The sequence below is a fragment of the Dama dama genome, chromosome 20 (genome assembly GCF_033118175.1).
Source record: "Dama dama isolate Ldn47 chromosome 20, ASM3311817v1, whole genome shotgun sequence".
Taxonomy (NCBI): Eukaryota; Metazoa; Chordata; class Mammalia; order Artiodactyla; family Cervidae; genus Dama; species Dama dama.
Genome location: NC_083700.1, coordinates 109,477,090 through 109,496,738, shown reverse-complemented (window position 1 = coordinate 109,496,738; position 19,649 = coordinate 109,477,090). Strand labels below are relative to the sequence as shown.

General features: G+C 49.3%; 1 protein-coding gene across 1 annotated transcript in view; it reads right to left on the bottom strand.

Moving 5' to 3' along the window:
* INPP5D (inositol polyphosphate-5-phosphatase D) overlaps positions 1 to 19,649 on the bottom strand; it is a 153,735-nt gene that overhangs the window by 63,829 nt on the left and 70,257 nt on the right. The gene's annotated exons all lie outside the window — the stretch shown is intronic.

The following is a 19,649-nucleotide window of genomic DNA, read 5'->3' as shown; positions in this document are numbered from 1 at the left end:
GCTTTCTGGTTCAAATCCCCACCTAGCAGCTGAGGTGGACACCCCGGGGGAGGTCTGTCATTGTCTGATTCACTGACAATACCAGGACTTGATTGATTGTTTGTTCCCATCTCATCATCCATTTTCCCATTGCTTTGGACAGGGTGGGCAGACAATTTTGAGTTCTATTTTTTCATCTATTATTTCGTCAAAAACTGTTCATGTTTTTTACACATTTAACATTCTTAGTGGCTTCCAAATAGTCTATTAAGTAAATGTGCCCAAATCAATTGCTAGATATTTGGGTTACTTTGAGATTTTGATAACTATAAGTAAAGGCTGCTGTGAACAGCTTTGTTCATATAGCTTTTCTTTATTTTCTTTTTTAACTTAAAAAATTATTTTTAATTGGAGGATAATTGCTTTACAATATTGTGTTGGTTTCTGCCACATATCAACACGGATCAGTTATTGGGATGTGTATATTCCCTCCCTCCTGAACCTCTGCCCCACCTCCCACTCCATCCCACCCCTCTAAGTTGTCACAGAGCCCTGGATTTGAGCTCCCGGTGTCACACACCAAATTTCCACGGGCTATCTCATTTTACATATGGTAATATATATGCTTCAGTGCTCTCTCCATTCGCCCCAACCTCTCCTTCCCATCCTGTGTCCACAAGTCTGTTCTCTATGTCTGCATCTCCATTGCTGCCCTGGAGATAGGTTCGTAAGCACCATCTTTCTAGATTCCATATATATGTGTAAATATTTGTCTTTCTCTTTCTGACTTAACCTCACTCTGTACAATAGGGTCTCAGTTCAGTTCAGTCGTTCAGTCGTGTCCGACTCTTTGTGACCCCATGAATCGCAGCATGCCAGGCCTCCCTGTCCATCACCAACTCCCAGAGTTTACTCAAACTCATATTCATCGAGGCAGTGATGCCATCCAGCCATCTCATCCTCTGTCATCCCCTTCCCCTCCTGCCCCCAATCCCTCCCAGCATCAGGGTCTTTTCCAATGAGTCAACTCTTTGCATGAAGTGGCCAAAGTATTAGTGTTTCAGCTTCAGCATCAGTCCTTCCAATGAACACCCAGGACTGATCTCCTTTAGGATGGACTGGTTGGATCTCCTTGTAGTCCAAGGGACTCTCAAGAGTTCTCCAACACCACAGTTCAAAAGCATCAATTCTTCGGTGCTCAGCTTTCTTTAGAGTCCAACTGTCACATCCATACCTGACCCCTGGAAAAACCATAGGGTCTAAGTTCATCCAACTCATTAGAAGTGAGTCAAATGTGTTCCTTTTTATGGCTGAGTAATATTCCACTGTATATGTACCACAACTTTTTTATCCATTCATCTGTCGATGGACATCTAGGTTGCTTCCATGTCCTAGCTATTTCTTCTTTACTTTTTTTCAATTACAGTTTCAAGGCAACCAGAGATGATGGCTCTTGATTAACATTGCAAAGCCCTTGAGTGATGGTGGCCTTGGGCACTATTCCAGCCTGCTCATCATCTGTGCTATCTGAATTCTGTAGTTCTCTACTCTCTCTCTCAGTGGACATAACTGCATTTTAATACTGATGGACTGATTTGCATTGAAGGAGGAAACAGACAGAAGAGGCTCCATCTTGAAAGCAAGACTCCACGTTGGTCCGGTCTGTGGACTTTGAGCTCTATGCCCAGTATCTATGGAAATGACATACCAACTGGAAAACCAGCCCCCTGGATAGAAGAGCCCCAGGGCTCGTACCTAGACTCTCTGTTGCCCAGAAGAATACCCTAGTTATCTGTGTGACCGAATAGAATCATAAATTCTATTATGCATGTTGGGTATGACCACAGGCCTATTGATAATTGTCCACTGTTAACTACCTAGGCTTAAGGCATATGAATCACGGGTCACCTTTGATTGTATCTTTCTTTTCCTTTGTTCAGACTAGTTTCAGGGAATTTGGGGAGGTGGGTTTGGGCACGTACACTTAAGGTATATAAGGTTTTCAGAAAAACTGGTCAGGGTCCGGAGCTAAGAGGAGACTGCCTTGGGCCCACCAGTGTAATCAACTGCACCCTTCTATCTGCATTGTCCTTCTGAGTGAGTTTGTTTCCCAGAACGCGTGGCTATAACATTTGGTGCATTGGCCGGGAAACTCCTCACTTTGAGGAGACAAGTCCCATTTGGGACTACTCTGAGGCCTTGCAGGTCGAATCCTCTAGAAGGGGAAAGGAGCTTCCCCCTTCTGGAAGGATTCTGCTTCTCAATGCCTGGACCTTTCACGCTAGCAGGTAGTGGACGGCAGCAGGGGAAATGAGCGGTCAGGTGAGGAGGAACCCACCCGGTAGGGTGGAAGAGGGGGCCTGATCACCCCCCTGGGAGGGATTAGAAGGGGCACAGACCCACAGGAGCCTGGAATAGGCAGGTGGCAACGACTGCTTCGTACACAGATCGACAAGCGTGCTAGGGCTTAGGAAGGGAATCTGTGAAGGTCATTTAGGAGGTGTGTCCACGCCGTCTCAGGGAAAATTATTACCAGCAATCACCAGGGGATGTTTAGGATAGGAAACTGGTCCTTGTATGCTCATATTCTGCCCTCCCCAAGGAGGTGTCCCATCTGCTAAGAAATTCTTGACCCCCTCGGAATTGTTAGGCTAGAAGGAGGGGGACACAGAAGTGAGTATGAATTGGCTTTTCCGGAGATGGCCTGGGACATGGGATATTTAACCCATCTGTATTTTCATCTGCACCTGATCAAGCCCACCAAGGCAGAACGGACTTTAAGGGAGAAAGAGTCTTGGACCATGTGGTATTCTGGTTCAGCTGTGCTGACCAGCAGGTGAAGACATGCCAATCCCCCTTCTCCCTCTGGGATCTGGCAGGTAAGGCTCTTCTCACCCCAATTAGGAAGGAGGCAGAATGGCAATTTAAATGTCATTGAGTGGAAATATCAGAAGTACATAGGGTACTGAGACCTTCGTAGACAGAACGAAAAGAAAAAGTAGAAGGTCCGAGAAGGTAAGCAAGATGGGGAGAAGTGAATCTAAGGCAACTGTATTGGATGCATGATTAAAAATTTAAAGAAGGGATTAGGGTGAGACTATGGGGTAAAGATGAAGCCTAAGTGCCTCCACATACTCTGTGAGGTCGAACGGCCCCCTGTGGGAGTAGGATGGGCACCAGAGAACACCGTGAACTCAAAAATAGTGGAAGCAGTCTATAGAGTAGTCACAGGAGAGCCAGGACACCTGGATCAATATCCATATATTGACTCATGGCTCGGGTTAGCTCGACACCCTCCTACTTGGACAAGGTTCTGTATCCAGAAGGGACGGGGGGAAATATTAATGGCACAAAAATTGACTGATGATAAAAAAGGAAATTCTACAGGATTTGGATGGGGATGACCCGACCCCTCCCCCATACTGGATAATGACGCGCCTGCCTCCCAGTGCTCCACCAGGACCGGAGCCCGCCTTAATGCCCGATCCAGGGCCAGGTGAAGTTCCTGCAGCAGCCGCTGCTCTTCCACCAGTTCTCCCGGAGCTTGTAGAGCCGCCGTTTTGGCAGGGTCCAATTCCAGCAATGGAGACCTCTGGTCAACGCCCCAAGAATTCCACCTCAGCTGGACCTCTTAGATTGTACCCACCTCTCCCGGTGAGTCCCGATGGGAAGGGGGAAGAAAACACAGCAATTAGACAGAAGCTGTGCTCCACCAAGGAACAGGGGGAAAGAACCCCACTACAGATGCCCCTCAGAGAGCTACAGCAGCCTCCGGGTCAGGACGCATGTGGGCACTACCATCAGCTCCTGTAGCCTGTTATCACCAGCCATTTTCCTCTACGGATACATTAAACTGGCAGAGACATGCTCCACCGTACTCGGGGGAGCCACAGCCAGGATTAGCCTAGTGGAGACTATTGTTTGAACCCACTGCCTTACATAGGATGACATAATCCAACTGCTGGTCTCCCTTTTCACGCTGAGGAAAGACACAGGATCCTAACTGAGGCCAGAAAACGGTTCAGAGAAATGGCACGCGAGGGTACTGCAAACCAGCAGCGTGGGCAGAACTAGCCACCCCCCGATGAGAGGCCCGATTGAGACTGTAACGCAGAGGAAGGGAGGAGCCACCTGGAGAGATATCCGGTGGCTGTTTTACAAGGCCTCAAGAGGGGGCCCGAAAAACCCATGGGTATGGCAAAACCCTCCGAAGTGGTCAAAGGGAACGCGAATTACCATCTGAGTTCTGCGAAAGACTGTGCGGGGCCTGCAGACTTTATACGCCAGTAGACCCAGCCAGAGGCTGCTGGGTCTCAGATGGTGATAAATGCAGCCTTTGTGTCTCTAGCCTACCCTGAAAATGTCAGATGGGGGGACACCAGGTGACTCATGAATGTTTATATATCCCTGAACGCTCAGTACCTTTCTTAGGAAGACACTTGCTGTCTAAATTGGGGGCACAAGTGACCTTTCTCCCCACGAAAGACCCACTGTTCAAGTGGGCTCAACCACTCTTCCTCTCGGTAACCCCTCAAGATGAATGGAGGTTGCACAATCTTCCAGCAAGGAAACCGGAAGGGCTAAACAGTCAAGAGAGAGTTAACTCAACAATTCCCTGAGGTCTGGGCGGAAGCGCCCCCCACCCCCACCCCCAGGCTTGCAAAACAAGTCCCACTTGTAGTAGAACTCAAACCCGGTGCAATTATGTCAGCACCCGCCTTAGGCCTGCCAGACCTTGCTAAGCCGTTTACTCTTTACGTGAAAGGACACGTGTGTGACTCTTTACGTGAGAAGGACAAGGAGGCGATGGGAGTGTTGTCCCAGATTATGGGGACATTGGACAGACCAGCGACTTAGCTATAATCAGCTGGACAATGTTGCCACTGGGTGGCTGGGATGCTTACGGGCAGTTGCTGCAGTTGCCTTACTGGTCCGGGAGGCAACCAAGCTGACTTTGGGCCAAGATTTGTTCGTAAAAGTCCCACATGAGGTCAACACTCTCCTGCGAGGGGACCCCCATAAATGGCTGTCAACATCCCGGATTACTCAACACAGGGACTGTTATGTGAGAACCCCCTTGTCAGGCCCTGAATCTGGCCACTCTCTTTCTTGTGGGAGAAGGCGGGCCCTCACAGGATTGCAAGGAAATATGCCAGCAGACCTGACTTGAGAGACCAGCCAATCCCGGACCCAGATTCGGTCCCATACACCAATGGCACCAGCCTGGTGAAACGAGGACAATCACTGTCGGGATGCGCAGTGGTCATGGAAGAAACCATCGTTGAGGCTAGCTCTCTGCCATCACACTGGTCCACTTAACAGGCCGAACTATATGCTCTAATCCAGGCCCTCCAGCTGTCAGAAGGTAAGAAGACAAACACTTACACAGACTCCAGGTATGCTTCTGCCACACTACAGGGCTCTGTATAAGGAGAGAGGCCTTTGACAGCTAGTAAAAAAGATATTAAAAATAAGGAAGAAATTAAGACCCTAATAGATGCTGCCTGGAAACCAGAAAGGGTTGCTGTCATACACTGCTGAGGACATCAAAAAGAGGATACCCCCCCGGGCTCAGGGAACAGACTGGCAGATAAGACCACTAAGCAAGGAGCCGAGGGCTTGGGGGTGACAAGTGAAGCCCCTATTTAAGCTCTCCTATTGGCTGAGCTCCCTGAGCTAATGCTAGACTCTCCAAAATACACTGAAGCCCAAAACCAACCAGCCAAAGTGGAAGGGGCCATCAAGACTGAAAAGGGATGGTGGGAATTGCCAAGTGGCAAATTATTGGTACCGGAGGAGATGGCACCCACTCTGGTAAGCCAAACACACCAAGCGACCCATCTAGGCCATGATAAACTGGAAGAGCTAATCGAAAATATTTCTTGGTTCCCCACCTCTCTTCCCTAGGCAGGACAGAATCTCAGAACTGCACTGCCTGCTCACAGGTCAATGCTGCCTCTCGGCACAGAAAGAAACCTCCAGGGATTCAGGTAAAAGGCACGCTGCCCTTTGAACACCTGGAAGTGGACTTCACTGAAAGGAAACCTCACCGACACTACTGTACATATGTCAGGGCATGTACATTCTTGGGATGGGTGGAAGCTTTTCCTACCTGGACGGAAAGAGCATCAAAATTGGCCTGGTACCTGCTTAGGGAGATAGTTCCCAGATTTGGATTTCCTACCAGCATTGGATCGGACAATGGCCCGGCTTTTGTAGCTGATTTAGTATAACAAGTAAGCAAAATTTTAAACATCAAGTGGAAATTACAGACAGCATATAGGCCCCCGAGTTCTAGGATGGTGGAAGGAACCATCCGGACACATAAAGAGACTCTCCAAGAGGATCACAGAGACTGGCTGTGGGGGCGACTGGTTTCCGATGGCTCTGCTCAGACTCAGGATGACCCCACAGTCCCATGGCTCTTCTCCATACAAAATTGTGTATGGGAGATCCCCTCCCATAATAAAACAGGTGTCAACAAATTCGCCTCAGGTAAGGGGAGATGAGATTTCATAGCAGATGGAACAACTGGGTCAGGGAGTAAATCAGGTAACTAAGTTTTTACAAGAAAGGATGCCATTCCCCCTTGGGGAACAGATTCACGAATTTGTGCCCGGGGATCAGGTATGGTCAAGGACTGGACACACGACTCCTTGGCCCCACACTGGAAGGGTCCGTATACTGTTGTTCTAAGCAGCCCTACTGCAGTTAAAGTTGCGAGTGTCACCCCCTGGATCCACCACATGAGGGTGGAGAGAGCATACCACACAGACCCAGAGGAGGCCGAGTGGACTGCACAAAGGACTCCACTGATCCCGGTGAAACGGAGATCATCTTAAAGAAGAAAAAGAGATGAAGCTCTACAATCAACTGCTGCTACAAGGACTCGCTGGTATCATCCTGAGACTAACCATAGTTTCAGTACAAAGAGGGACCTGTGCTATAATTAAAGTTGAAAGTTGAACGTTGTGTATATATTCCTGATTTATCTGGCTATATATCAGCCACCCTAGATGACATGAAAGGTCAGGTAAAAGTTATGTCTGATGATAATCTTCCTTTATGGACTTCAGTCCAAAAAGGGTGAAGGGTGATTGGTGGAAAACTATATTTACCATTGTTATAGTTGCCTTGATCTGCTTTGTGGACCCTCTATTTTACAATGTATTATGAACTTTGTAACCCAAAGGTTGATGTCATTCTCCCAAATTGGAGGTCGGAGAGTCAGGGTGCAATATATCCCTACGAATGATGCTCATACTATGAGTTAAGAGCATCAGGAGGGGGGAATGAAGGAGGAAACAGACAGAAGAGGCTCCATCTTGAAAGCAGGACTCCACGTTGGGCCAGACTGTGGACTTTGAGCTCTATGCCCAATATCTATGGAAACGACCTACCAGCTGGAAAACCAGGCCCCCGGAAGGAAGAGCCCCAGGGCTCGTACCTAGACTCTCTGTTGCCTTAAAGAATACCCTAATTATCTGTGTAACCGAATAAAATCATAAATTCTATTATGCTTATTGGGGTATGACCACAGGCCCATTGATAATTGTCCACTGTTAACTACCTAGGCTTGAAGCATATGAATCTTGAGTTAACTTTGATTGTATCTTTCTTTACCTTTGTTCAGACTAGTTTCAGGGAATTTGGGGAGGTGGGTTTGGGCACGTACACTTAAGGTATACAAGGTTTTCAGAAAATCTGGTCAGGGTCCGTAGCTAAGAGGAGACTGCCTTGGGCCCACCAGTGTAATCAACTGCACCCCTCTATCTGCATTGTCCTTCTGAGTGAGTTTGTTTCCCAGAACGCGTGGCTATAACATTTGGTGCATTGGCCGGGAAACTCCTCACTTTGAGGAGACAAGTCCCATTTGGGACTACTCTGAGGCCTTGCAGGTCGAATCCTCTAGAAGGGGAAAGGAGCTTCGCCCTTCTGGAAGGATTCTGCTTCTCAATGCCTGGACCTTTCACGCTAGCAGGTAGTGGACGGCAGCAGGGGAAATGAGCGGTCAGGTGAGGAGGAACCCACCCGGTAGGGTGGAAGAGGGGGCCTGATCACCCCCCTGGGAGGGATTAGAAGGGGCACAGACCCACAGGAGCCTGGAATAGGCAGGTGGCAACGACTGCTTCGTACACAGATCGACAAGCGTGCTAGGGCTTAGGAAGGGAATCTGTGAAGGTCATTTAGGAGGTGTGTCCACGCCGTCTCAGGGAAAATTATTACCAGCAATCACCAGGGGATGTTTAGGATAGGAAACTGGTCCTTGTATGCTCGTATTCTGCCCTCCCCAAGGAGGTGTCCCATCTGCTAAGAAATTCTTGACCCCCTCGGAATTGTTAGGCTAGAAGGAGGGGGACACAGAAGTGAGTATGAATTGGCTTTTCCGGAGATGGCCTGGGACATGGGATATTTAACCCATCTGTATTTTCATCTGCACCTGATCAAGCCCACCAAGGCAGAACGGACTTTAAGGGAGAAAGAGTCTTGGACCATGTGGTATTCTGGTTCAGCTGTGCTGACCAGCAGGTGAAGACATGCCAATCCCCCTTCTCCCTCTGGGATCTGGCAGGTAAGGCTCTTCTCACCCCAATTAGGAAGGAGGCAGAATGGCAATTTAAATGTCATTGAGTGGAAATATCAGAAGTATATAGGGTACTGAGACCTTCGTAGACAGAACGAAAAGAAAAAGTAGAAGAAGGTCTGAGAAGGTAAGCAAGATGGGGGGAAGTGAATCTAAGGCAACTGTATTGGAGTGCATGATTAAAAATTTAAAGAAGGGATTAGGGTGAGACTATGGGGTGAAGATGAAGCCTAAGTGCCTCCACATACTCTGTGAGGTCGAACGGCCCCCTGTGGGAGTAGGATGGGCACCAGAGAACACCGTGAACTCAAAAATAGTGGAAGCAGTCTATAGAGTAGTCACAGGAGAGCCAGGACACCTGGATCAATATCCATATATTGACTCATGGCTCGGGTTAGCTCGACACCCTCCTACTTGGACAAGGTTCTGTATCCAGAAGGGACGGGGGGAAATATTAATGGCACAAAAATTGACTGATGATAAAAAAGGAAATTCTACAGGATTTGGATGGGGATGACCCGACCCCTCCCCCATACTGGATAATGACGCGCCTGCCTCCCAGTGCTCCACCAGGACCGGAGCGCGCCTTAATGCCCGATCCAGGGCCAGGTGAAGTTCCTGCAGCAGCCGCTGCTCTTCCACCAGCTCTCCCGGAGCTTGCAGAGCCGCCGTTTTGGCAGGCTCCAATTCCAGCAATGGAGACCTCTGGTCAACGCCCCAAGAATTCCACCTCAGCTGGACCTCTTAGATTGTACCCACCTCTCCCGGTGAGTCCCGATGGGAAGGGGGAAGAAAACACAGCAATTAGACAGAAGCTGTGCTCCACCAAGGAACAGGGGGAAAGAACCCCACTACAGATGCCCCTCAGAGAGCTACAGCAGCCTCCGGGTCAGGACGCATGTGGGCACTACCATCAGCTCCTGTAGCCTGTTATCACCAGCCATTTTCCTCTACGGATACATTAAACTGGCAGAGACATGCTCCACCGTACTCGGGGGAGCCACAGCCAGGATTAGCCTAGTGGAGACTATTGTTTGAACCCACTGCCCTACATAGGATGACATAATCCAACTGCTGGTCTCCCTTTTCACGCTGAGGAAAGACACAGGATCCTAACTGAGGCCAGAAAACGGTTCAGAGAAATGGCACGCGAGGGTACTGCAAACCAGCAGCGTGGGCAGAACTAGCCACCCCCCGATGAGAGGCCCGATTGAGACTGTAACGCAGAGGAAGGGAGGAGCCACCTGGAGAGATATCGGGTGGCTGTTTTACAAGGCCTCAAGAGGGGGCCCGAAAAACCTATGGGTATGGCAAAACCCTCCGAAGTGATCAAAGGGAACACAAGTCACCGTCAGAGTTCTGCGAAAGACTGTGCGGGGCCTGCAGACTTTATACGCCAGTAGACCCAGCCAGAGGCTGCTGGGTGTCAGATGGTGATAAATGCAGCCTTTGTGTCTCTAGCCTACCCTGAAAATGTCAGATGGGGGGACACCAAGTGACTCATGAATTTTTATACATCCCTGAACGCTCAGTACCTTTGTTAGGAAGACACTTGCTGTCTAAATTGGGGGCACAAGTGACCTTTCTCCCCACGAAAGACCCACTGTTCAAGTGGGCTCAACCACTCTTCCTCTCGGTAACCCCTCAAGATGAATGGAGGTTGCACAATCTTCCAGCAAGGAAACCAGAAGGGCGAAACAGTCAAGAGAGAGAGTTAACTCAACAATTCCCTGAGGTCTGGGCGGAAGCGCCCCCCACCCTCACCCCCAGGCTTGCAAAACAAGTCCCACTGGTAGTAGAACTCAAACCCGGTGCAATTATGTCAGCACCCGCCTTAGGCCTGCCAGACCTTGCTAAGCCGTTTACTCTTTACGTGAAAGGACACGTGTGTGACTCTTTACGTGAGAAGGACAAGGAGGCGATGGGAGTGTTGTCCCAGATTATGGGGACATTGGACAGACCAGCGACTTAGCTATAATCAGCTGGACAATGTTGCCACTGGGTGGCTGGGATGCTTACGGGCAGTTGCTGCAGTTGCCTTACTGGTCCGGGAGGCAACCAAGCTGACTTTGGGCCAAGATTTGTTCGTAAAAGTCCCACATGAGGTCAACACTCTCCTGCGAGGGGACCCCCATAAATGGCTGTCAACATCCCGGATTACTCAACACAGGGACTGTTATGTGAGAACCCCCTTGTCAGGCCCTGAATCTGGCCACTCTCTTTCTTGTGGGAGAAGGCGGGCCCTCACAGGATTGCAAGGAAATATGCCAGCAGACCTGACTTGAGAGACCAGCCAATCCCGGACCCAGATTCGGTCCCATACACCAATGGCACCAGCCTGGTGAAACGAGGACAATCACTGTCGGGATGCGCAGTGGTCATGGAAGAAACCATCGTTGAGGCTAGCTCTCTGCCATCACACTGGTCCACTTAACAGGCCGAACTATATGCTCTAATCCAGGCCCTCCAGCTGTCAGAAGGTAAGAAGACAAACACTTACACAGACTCCAGGTATGCTTCTGCCACACTACAGGGCTCTGTATAAGGAGAGAGGCCTTTGACAGCTAGTAAAAAAGATATTAAAAATAAGGAAGAAATTAAGACCCTAATAGATGCTGCCTGGAAACCAGAAAGGGTTGCTGTCATACACTGCTGAGGACATCAAAAAGAGGATACCCCCCCGGGCTCAGGGAACAGACTGGCAGATAAGACCACTAAGCAAGGAGCCGAGGGCTTAGGGGTGACAAGTGAAGCCCCTATTTAAGTTCTCCTATTGGCTGAGCTCCCTGAGCTAATGCTAGACTCTCCAAAATACACTGAAGCCCAAAACCAACCAGCCAAAGTGGAAGGGGCCATCAAGACTGAAAAGGGATGGTGGGAATTGCCAAGTGGCAAATTATTGGTACCGGAGGAGGTGGCACCCACTCTGGTAAGCCAAACACACCAAGCGACCCATCTAGGCCATGATAAACTGGAAGAGCTAATCGAAAATATTTCTTGGTTCCCCACCTCTCTTCCCTAGGCAGGACAGAATCTCAGAACTGCACTGCCTGCTCACAGGTCAATGCTGCCTCTCGGCACAGACAGAAACCTCCAGGGATTCAGGTAAAAGGCACGCTGCCCTTTGAACACCTGGAAGTGGACTTCACTGAAAGGAAACCTCACCGACACTACTGTACATATGTCAGGGCATGTACATTCTTGGGATGGGTGGAAGCTTTTCCTACCTGGACGGAAAGAGCATCAAAATTGGCCTGGTACCTGCTTAGGGAGATAGTTCCCAGATTTGGATTTCCTACCAGCATTGGATCGGACAATGGCCCGGCTTTTGTAGCTGATTTAGTATAACAAGTAAGCAAAATTTTAAACATCAATTGGAAATTACAGACAGCATATAGGCCCCCGAGTTCTAGGATGGTGGAAGGAACCAACCGGACACATAAAGAGACTCTCCAAGAGGATCACAGAGACTGGCTGTGGGGGCGACTGGTTTCCGATGGCTCTGCTCAGACTCAGGATGACCCCACAGTCCCATGGCTCTTCTCCATACAAAATTGTGTATGGGAGATCCCCTCCCATAATAAAACAGGTGTCAACAAATTCGCCTCAGGTAAGGGGAGATGAGATTTCATAGCAGATGGAACAACTGGGTCAGGGAGTAAATCAGGTAACTAAGTTTTTACAAGAAAGGATGCCATTCCCCCTTGGGGAACAGATTCACGAATTTGTGCCCGGGGATCAGGTATGGTCAAGGACTGGACACACGACTCCTTGGCCCCACACTGGAAGGGTCCGTATACTGTTGTTCTAAGCAGCCCTACTGCAGTTAAAGTTGCGAGTGTCACCCCCTGGATCCACCACATGAGGGTGGAGAGAGCATACCACACAGACCCAGAGGAGGCCGAGTGGACTGCACAAAGGACTCCACTGATCCCGGTGAAACGGAGATCATCTTAAAGAAGAAAAAGAGATGAAGCTCTACAATCAACTGCTGCTACAAGGACTCGCTGGTATCATCCTGAGACTAACCATAGTTTCAGTACAAAGAGGGACCTGTGCTATAATTAAAGTTGAAAGTTGAACGTTGTGTATATATTCCTGATTTATCTGGCTATATATCAGCCACCCTAGATGACATGAAAGGTCAGGTAAAAGTTATGTCTGATGATAATCTTCCTTTATGGACTTCAGTCCAAAAAGGGTGAAGGGTGATTGGTGGAAAACTATATTTACCATTGTTATAGTTGCCTTGATCTGCTTTGTGGACCCTCTATTTTACAATGTATTATGAACTTTGTAACCCAAAGGTTGATGTCATTCTCCCAAATTGGAGGTCGGAGAGTCAGGGTGCAATATATCCCTACGAATGATGCTCATACTATGAGTTAAGAGCATCAGGAGGGGGGAATGAAGGAGGAAACAGACAGAAGAGGCTCCATCTTGAAAGCAGGACTCCACGTTGGGCCAGACTGTGGACTTTGAGCTCTATGCCCAATATCTATGGAAACGACCTACCAGCTGGAAAACCAGGCCCCCGGAAGGAAGAGCCCCAGGGCTCGTACCTAGACTCTCTGTTGCCTTAAAGAATACCCTAATTATCTGTGTAACCGAATAAAATCATAAATTCTATTATGCTTATTGGGGTATGACCACAGGCCCATTGATAATTGTCCACTGTTAACTACCTAGGCTTGAAGCATATGAATCTTGAGTTAACTTTGATTGTATCTTTCTTTACCTTTGTTCAGACTAGTTTCAGGGAATTTGGGGAGGTGGGTTTGGGCACGTACACTTAAGGTATACAAGGTTTTCAGAAAATCTGGTCAGGGTCCGTAGCTAAGAGGAGACTGCCTTGGGCCCACCAGTGTAATCAACTGCACCCCTCTATCTGCATTGTCCTTCTGAGTGAGTTTGTTTCCCAGAACGCGTGGCTATAACATTTGGTGCATTGGCCGGGAAACTCCTCACTTTGAGGAGACAAGTCCCATTTGGGACTACTCTGAGGCCTTGCAGGTCGAATCCTCTAGAAGGGGAAAGGAGCTTCGCCCTTCTGGAAGGATTCTGCTTCTCAATGCCTGGACCTTTCACGCTAGCAGGTAGTGGACGGCAGCAGGGGAAATGAGCGGTCAGGTGAGGAGGAACCCACCCGGTAGGGTGGAAGAGGGGGCCTGATCACCCCCCTGGGAGGGATTAGAAGGGGCACAGACCCACAGGAGCCTGGAATAGGCAGGTGGCAACGACTGCTTCGTACACAGATCGACAAGCGTGCTAAGGCTTAGGAAGGGACTCTGTGAAGGTCATTTAGGAGGTGTGTCCACGCCGTCTCAGGGAAAATTATTACCAGCAATCACCAGGGGATGTTTAGGATAGGAAACTGGTCCTTGTATGCTCGTATTCTGCCCTCCCCAAGGAGGTGTCCCATCTGCTAAGAAATTCTTGACCCCCTCGGAATTGTTAGGCTAGAAGGAGGGGGACACAGAAGTGAGTATGAATTGGCTTTTCCGGAGATGGCCTGGGACATGGGATATTTAACCCATCTGTATTTTCATCTGCACCTGATCAAGCCCACCAAGGCAGAACGGACTTTAAGGGAGAAAGAGTCTTGGACCATGTGGTATTCTGGTTCAGCTGTGCTGACCAGCAGGTGAAGACATGCCAATCCCCCTTCTCCCTCTGGGATCTGGCAGGTAAGGCTCTTCTCACCCCAATTAGGAAGGAGGCAGAATGGCAATTTAAATGTCATTGAGTGGAAATATCAGAAGTATATAGGGTACTGAGACCTTCGTAGACAGAACGAAAAGAAAAAGTAGAAGAAGGTCTGAGAAGGTAAGCAAGATGGGGGGAAGTGAATCTAAGGCAACTGTATTGGAGTGCATGATTAAAAATTTAAAGAAGGGATTAGGGTGAGACTATGGGGTGAAGATGAAGCCTAAGTGCCTCCACATACTCTGTGAGGTCGAACGGCCCCCTGTGGGAGTAGGATGGGCACCAGAGAACACCGTGAACTCAAAAATAGTGGAAGCAGTCTATAGAGTAGTCACAGGAGAGCCAGGACACCTGGATCAATATCCATATATTGACTCATGGCTCGGGTTAGCTCGACACCCTCCTACTTGGACAAGGTTCTGTATCCAGAAGGGACGGGGGGAAATATTAATGGCACAAAAATTGACTGATGATAAAAAAGGAAATTCTACAGGATTTGGATGGGGATGACCCGACCCCTCCCCCATACTGGATAATGACGCGCCTGCCTCCCAGTGCTCCACCAGGACCGGAGCGCGCCTTAATGCCCGATCCAGGGCCAGGTGAAGTTCCTGCAGCAGCCGCTGCTCTTCCACCAGCTCTCCCGGAGCTTGCAGAGCCGCCGTTTTGGCAGGCTCCAATTCCAGCAATGGAGACCTCTGGTCAACGCCCCAAGAATTCCACCTCAGCTGGACCTCTTAGATTGTACCCACCTCTCCCGGTGAGTCCCGATGGGAAGGGGGAAGAAAACACAGCAATTAGACAGAAGCTGTGCTCCACCAAGGAACAGGGGGAAAGAACCCCACTACAGATGCCCCTCAGAGAGCTACAGCAGCCTCCGGGTCAGGACGCATGTGGGCACTACCATCAGCTCCTGTAGCCTGTTATCACCAGCCATTTTCCTCTACGGATACATTAAACTGGCAGAGACATGCTCCACCGTACTCGGGGGAGCCACAGCCAGGATTAGCCTAGTGGAGACTATTGTTTGAACCCACTGCCCTACATAGGATGACATAATCCAACTGCTGGTCTCCCTTTTCACGCTGAGGAAAGACACAGGATCCTAACTGAGGCCAGAAAACGGTTCAGAGAAATGGCACGCGAGGGTACTGCAAACCAGCAGCGTGGGCAGAACTAGCCACCCCCCGATGAGAGGCCCGATTGAGACTGTAACGCAGAGGAAGGGAGGAGCCACCTGGAGAGATATCGGGTGGCTGTTTTACAAGGCCTCAAGAGGGGGCCCGAAAAACCTATGGGTATGGCAAAACCCTCCGAAGTGATCAAAGGGAACACAAGTCACCGTCAGAGTTCTGCGAAAGACTGTGCGGGGCCTGCAGACTTTATACGCCAGTAGACCCAGCCAGAGGCTGCTGGGTCTCAGATGGTGATAAATGCAGCCTTTGTGTCTCTAGCCTACCCTGAAAATGTCAGATGGGGGGACACCAAGTGACTCATGAATTTTTATACATCCCTGAACGCTCAGTACCTTTGTTAGGAAGACACTTGCTGTCTAAATTGGGGGCACAAGTGACCTTTCTCCCCACGAAAGACCCACTGTTCAAGTGGGCTCAACCACTCTTCCTCTCGGTAACCCCTCAAGATGAATGGAGGTTGCACAATCTTCCAGCAAGGAAACCAGAAGGGCGAAACAGTCAAGAGAGAGAGTTAACTCAACAATTCCCTGAGGTCTGGGCGGAAGCGCCCCCCACCCTCACCCCCAGGCTTGCAAAACAAGTCCCACTGGTAGTAGAACTCAAACCCGGTGCAATTATGTCAGCACCCGCCTTAGGCCTGCCAGACCTTGCTAAGCCGTTTACTCTTTACGTGAAAGGACACGTGTGTGACTCTTTACGTGAGAAGGACAAGGAGGCGATGGGAGTGTTGTCCCAGATTATGGGGACATTGGACAGACCAGCGACTTAGCTATAATCAGCTGGACAATGTTGCCACTGGGTGGCTGGGATGCTTACGGGCAGTTGCTGCAGTTGCCTTACTGGTCCGGGAGGCAACCAAGCTGACTTTGGGCCAAGATTTGTTCGTAAAAGTCCCACATGAGGTCAACACTCTCCTGCGAGGGGACCCCCATAAATGGCTGTCAACATCCCGGATTACTCAACACAGGGACTGTTATGTGAGAACCCCCTTGTCAGGCCCTGAATCTGGCCACTCTCTTTCTTGTGGGAGAAGGCGGGCCCTCACAGGATTGCAAGGAAATATGCCAGCAGACCTGACTTGAGAGGCCAGCCAATCCCGGACCCAGATTCGGTCCCATACACCAATGGCACCAGCCTGGTGAAACGAGGACAATCACTGTCGGGATGCGCAGTGGTCATGGAAGAAACCATCGTTGAGGCTAGCTCTCTGCCATCACACTGGTCCACTTAACAGGCCGAACTATATGCTCTAATCCAGGCCCTCCAGCTGTCAGAAGGTAAGAAGACAAACACTTACACAGACTCCAGGTATGCTTCTGCCACACTACAGGGCTCTGTATAAGGAGAGAGGCCTTTGACAGCTAGTAAAAAAGATATTAAAAATAAGGAAGAAATTAAGACCCTAATAGATGCTGCCTGGAAACCAGAAAGGGTTGCTGTCATACACTGCTGAGGACATCAAAAAGAGGATACCCCCCCGGGCTCAGGGAACAGACTGGCAGATAAGACCACTAAGCAAGGAGCCGAGGGCTTAGGGGTGACAAGTGAAGCCCCTATTTAAGTTCTCCTATTGGCTGAGCTCCCTGAGCTAATGCTAGACTCTCCAAAATACACTGAAGCCCAAAACCAACCAGCCAAAGTGGAAGGGGCCATCAAGACTGAAAAGGGATGGTGGGAATTGCCAAGTGGCAAATTATTGGTACCGGAGGAGATGGCACCCACTCTGGTAAGCCAAACACACCAAGCGACCCATCTAGGCCATGATAAACTGGAAGAGCTAATCGAAAATATTTCTTGGTTCCCCACCTCTCTTCCCTAGGCAGGACAGAATCTCAGAACTGCACTGCCTGCTCACAGGTCAATGCTGCCTCTCGGCACAGACAGAAACCTCCAGGGATTCAGGTAAAAGGCACGCTGCCCTTTGAACACCTGGAAGTGGACTTCACTGAAAGGAAACCTCACCGACACTACTGTACATATGTCAGGGCATGTACATTCTTGGGATGGGTGGAAGCTTTTCCTACCTGGACGGAAAGAGCATCAAAATTGGCCTGGTACCTGCTTAGGGAGATAGTTCCCAGATTTGGATTTCCTACCAGCATTGGATCGGACAATGGCCCGGCTTTTGTAGCTGATTTAGTATAACAAGTAAGCAAAATTTTAAACATCAAGTGGAAATTACAGACAGCATATAGGCCCCCGAGTTCTAGGATGGTGGAAGGAACCAACCGGACACATAAAGAGACTCTCCAAGAGGATCACAGAGACTGGCTGTGGGGGCGACTGGTTTCCGATGGCTCTGCTCAGACTCAGGATGACCCCACAGTCCCATGGCTCTTCTCCATACAAAATTGTGTATGGGAGATCCCCTCCCATAATAAAACAGGTGTCAACAAATTCGCCTCAGGTAAGGGGAGATGAGATTTCATAGCAGATGGAACAACTGGGTCAGGGAGTAAATCAGGTAACTAAGTTTTTACAAGAAAGGATGCCATTCCCCCTTGGGGAACAGATTCACGAATTTGTGCCCGGGGATCAGGTATGGTCAAGGACTGGACACACGACTCCTTGGCCCCACACTGGAAGGGTCCGTATACTGTTGTTCTAAGCAGCCCTACTGCAGTTAAAGTTGCGAGTGTCACCCCCTGGATCCACCACATGAGGGTGGAGAGAGCATACCACACAGACCCAGAGGAGGCCGAGTGGACTGCACAAAGGACTCCACTGATCCCGGTGAAACGGAGATCATCTTAAAGAAGAAAAAGAGATGAAGCTCTACAATCAACTGCTGCTACAAGGACTCGCTGGTATCATCCTGAGACTAACCATAGTTTCAGTACAAAGAGGGACCTGTGCTATAATTAAAGTTGAAAGTTGAACGTTGTGTATATATTCCTGATTTATCTGGCTATATATCAGCCACCCTAGATGACATGAAAGGTCAGGTAAAAGTTATGTCTGATGATAATCTTCCTTTATGGACTTCAGTCCAAAAAGGGTGAAGGGTGATTGGTGGAAAACTATATTTACCATTGTTATAGTTGCCTTGATCTGCTTTGTGGACCCTCTATTTTACAATGTATTATGAACTTTGTAACCCAAAGGTTGATGTCATTCTCCCAAATTGGAGGTCGGAGAGTCAGGGTGCAATATATCCCTACGAATGATGCTCATACTATGAGTTAAGAGCATCAGGAGGGGGGAATGAAGGAGGAAACAGACAGAAGAGGCTCCATCTTGAAAGCAGGACTCCACGTTGGGCCAGACTGTGGACTTTGAGCTCTATGCCCAATATCTATGGAAACGACCTACCAGCTGGAAAACCAGGCCCCCGGAAGGAAGAGCCCCAGGGCTCGTACCTAGACTCTCTGTTGCCTAAAAGAATACCCTAATTATCTGTGTAACTGAATAGAATCATACATTCTATTATGCTTATTGGGGTATGACCACAGGCCCATTGATAATTGTCCACTGTTAACTACCTAGGCTTGAAGCATATGAATCTTGAGTTAACTTTGATTGTATCTTTCTTTACCTTTGTTCAGACTAGTTTCAGGGAATTTGGGGAGGTGGGTTTGGGCACGTACACTTAAGGTATACAAGGTTTTCAGAAAATCTGGTCAGGGTCCGTAGCTAAGAGGAGACTGCCTTGGGCCCACCAGTGTAATCAACTGCACCCCTCTATCTGCATTGTCCTTCTGAGTGAGTTTGTTTCCCAGAACGCGTGGCTATAACATTTGGTGCATTGGCCGGGAAACTCCTCACTTTGAGGAGACAAGTCCCATTTGGGACTACTCTGAGGCCTTGCAGGTCGAATCCTCTAGAAGGGGAAAGGAGCTTCGCCCTTCTGGAAGGATTCTGCTTCTCAATGCCTGGACCTTTCACGCTAGCAGGTAGTGGACGGCAGCAGGGGAAATGAGCGGTCAGGTGAGGAGGAACCCCCCCAGTAGGGTGGAAGAGGGGGCCTGATCACCCCCCTGGGAGGGATTAGAAGGGGGTACAGACCCACAGGAGCCTGGAATAGGCAGGTGGCAACGATTCCTTGGTACACAGGTCGATGAGCATGCTAGGGCTTAGGAACGGAATCTGTGAAGGTCATTTAGGAGGTGTGTCCTCGCCGTCTCAGGGAAAATTACTACCAAGCGATTACCAGGGGATATTTAGGATAGGAAACTGGTCCTTGT